This window comes from Nannospalax galili, unplaced genomic scaffold (genome assembly GCF_000622305.1).
Source record: "Nannospalax galili isolate Female #2095 unplaced genomic scaffold, S.galili_v1.0 scaffold471, whole genome shotgun sequence".
Classification (NCBI taxonomy): Eukaryota; Metazoa; Chordata; class Mammalia; order Rodentia; family Spalacidae; genus Nannospalax; species Nannospalax galili.
Window position 1 is genome coordinate 467470 of NW_008330333.1, and position 3072 is coordinate 470541.

At 46.9% G+C, this 3072-nt stretch overlaps 1 protein-coding gene across 2 annotated transcripts in view; it reads left to right on the plus strand.

Moving 5' to 3' along the window:
• The window catches only part of Pdpk1 (3-phosphoinositide dependent protein kinase 1), a 79144-nt gene that overhangs the window by 346 nt on the left and 75726 nt on the right, over positions 1-3072 (plus strand). Inside the window, exon 1 of one of the 2 annotated variants that reach the window (XM_008845542.1) lies at positions 98-279. The exons of the other annotated variant lie outside the window; for it this stretch is intronic. The gene's annotated coding sequence lies outside the window, so the exon portion shown is untranslated. Of the gene's footprint in view, positions 1-97; positions 280-3072 lie in introns of those variants that run through there. 2 annotated transcript variants of the gene reach the window in all.

The following is a 3072-nucleotide window of genomic DNA, read 5'->3' on the forward strand; positions in this document are numbered from 1 at the left end:
GGCGGGTGCCGGGCGGCCGGGGGCGCTGACAGGCGCGTGGGGCGGGGGAGGCCGGGAGGTGTCACCCCGCCGGGCGGGGTGGAAGTGCCTGGAAAGTTTGTTTTCGGTTGGGCTCAGCCTGCAGCCGAGCCTCTGGGCTTACCTTGCGGTCCTGCCTGTGGAGGTGCAGCCTTTGGCGTTTACCTGGAGCAGGGTTCTGGGAAGATGAAGATGTGGGTTCCTGTTCGTAGCGCCTGATGCTGGCAGCTCCGTTTCCAGATTGTTGATTAGAGTGCTCTGGTACGTTCTGCTCTCAGCCGCGCGTTTGGGTGCTCCTCCGGTCTGTGGCTCAGCTCACTGAGATGGGAAGCCCCGAGAGGCCCCAGCGAGGAGGATGAGTTTGACAAGGAGGAGGGGTTTTAGGGAAAGGCAAAAAAAAAGAGGCTCCAAACACTTGTTGGATGACATGTTTGTTTTCTCTGTATTGCTGAAAGTGTCCTTAGTGTTTTTGTATTTTTTAAGTCTTCGAGTCTTAGAACCGTGGGCTAAGCGTGTATACCTTGTATGCAGTGTGAAGTGGGTGATGGAGGGATGTAAGACAATTAGCAAATTTTGGTTCAGAAGGCAGATGCCCTTGGGTTAGGACTAGAGCTCATTGGTAGAGTGCTTGCCTGGTATGTTCAAGGTCTTGGGTTTGAGTCCCACTCCCATCTCACCCTGGAAGGGAAGGATGCAAAGTTCTTCACTCAAGGAGCACCTAAGAAGTTCACTTGGTCCCTTACCGTCCAGGATGTATCTATGGTAGTGGTTTTTAATGTTTTGGGAGGGTCAGTGGCCCCTTTCAGAATCTGAAAGTATGGACCCCCTTTGAGAAGTCTGTACAGCTGCACTGGATTTTATGGCAGTGGGAGGCTTTTGAACCTTCTGCAGCTCATTACCTTCCGTTGTAGAGATGGGTGATAATCCAAAGTCTAAAATGAGGAGGACTTATCCAGTTAAGAAAAATGGTGAAAGGCGAAAGTGTTGCAACACTTGCAGGCATACCCAGGGGTGCCTGGACTAGTATGCAAAAACATGAATCGTGGAGGTGGGAGTGACAGACATCGTGGATGTTTGTGAAATGAACTTTAACACAGTGATGCTGTTGCAATGTGTAAGGTGTATGTGTATTTGATGGTGTCTGTGGGAAGAGGAAAAGAGCAGGTTTTCTCATATGGTCTTGACACTTCTCTCACTGGCTTTGACATCGAAATACTCTTACCAAGTAACTTTTTTTTGTGTTCAAAGCACAGAAATTTAGTGAACAGAAAAGAATTACAGAATAAAAGAAAGACTTCTCTGTAAGGAAGTCAACTAGGCCTTGCATCTTTGTCATCTAGAGTCTCCCACATGTGCACAGGTGAGAATATGTCCTGTTTGCTGTTAGTAATGACAGAGATGGCTCCAGTGTTGGATTTGCACCTGAAGACAAGATGATGTGCATGGTTCAAGTGGGCTTGCATCTGAACTTTAACCTGATATGCTGACACTGTCCAGTTAACTTTCATCTGGGCCTTTACACTTGTACAGCCAACAGGGGGAGCAGTATGAGCTGTGACTGGACACTGGCCTAGTTCCATATGCCTTTAAGGTGGGCTAGAGGTTATAGTCCCATTTATTGAGCCCTTCAAGGCAGGCATTTTTCTTTGTACTTCATTCATACTGTGTTGTGAGGTAGATCTTGTTCCCATCTTACAGGTGAGGAAACTGAAGTGAGAGGTTAAATACATGCCTCATAACTAGAAGAGCAGGATTTAGCAGAAAACCCCAGTGTCACTCTTGACCCTTATATAAAGATCTCCTAAGGGAGGATCTGTTGGACAGCTTAGGGCCAAGCACTTGGTGTGAGGAAGTCCTTAGTGCCACTGCCCAGGGTGTCTTCTTGGGGCTTGAGCCTGAATGTGTTAACTGTGTCATGCTGGGGCAGGAGGGACATCGTCATATTTCTCTGGGCAGATGAGTGCATTCTTTGACCCCCTGGAGCCTGTTTCAGCTGTGTGCTGTCAGAAAACAGCTGTTTGGAAAGAAACTGTGTATAGCTTGCCCTCATTGAGGGCTGGTATGCTGCTGGGGTCAGGCTTGAAGTCCCTCCTCACCCTTGGAAAAAGATATGTGGTTTGATCAGCGGGAAAAATGGGGAATTGGGCAGAGCTTAAGGTGCTTTAGTTTTTGCACGGTTGTTGCATCGGTCATGAAAAGGTGGAAAGCATGCAGAAATGTGGCTTCAGATTGTCGCTTCTTGAATAGCTAGCTCTTCCTCATGTGTCCTTCCTGTCATGGAACATGATACATTTCCATCTCCAGTGATGATCCAGCAGGCAAGGCCAAGTCCCCATAAGAAATAGGAGTGAGGACTTTTTTGCTTCTTTTTAAAAAAGATTATTTTTATTTTATGTTACTCTATTTTATGTTTATTTTATGGACAGTTGAGCATCTCTCCAGTCCCCCTTTTTAAAAATTTAATTTTTTAAGTTAATTAATTTATTTTGGTCTTTTTGAGACAGGGTCTCCCTGTAGCCCAGCTGGCCTGGAACTCACAGAGATCCACCTGCCCCTTCTCTGCCTCTTGAGTGCTGGGACCATGTCTGACCTTGTTTTTATTTTTATTCTTTTTTAAAAAATATTTTATGTGTATGAGTGTATTGCATGCATGTGTATAAGTGCACCCATGTCATACAGTGCCTGCAGAGGTCAGAAGAGGGCATTGGATACCCTGGAACTGGAGTTACAGACAGTTGTTAGCTGCCATGTGGGTTTTGGGAGTTGAACCCAGGTCCTCTGCAAGAGCTGAGCCATCTCTCCATCCAGCTCCTATTCTTTTTTTTCGGTCTTTTTGAGATAGGGTCTCCCTGTAGCCCCAGCTGGCCTGGATTCGCTATGGAGACCAGACTGGCCTCAAACTCCCAGAGATCATCTGCCTCTGCCTCCCTAGTGCTGGGATTAAAGGCGTGTACCACCAGGCCCCGCTCTTTTTTGTTTTTTAATTTTTATTTTATGTGTATGTGTGTCGGATCCCCTGGAACTGGAGTTACAGACAGTTGTTAGCTGCCATGT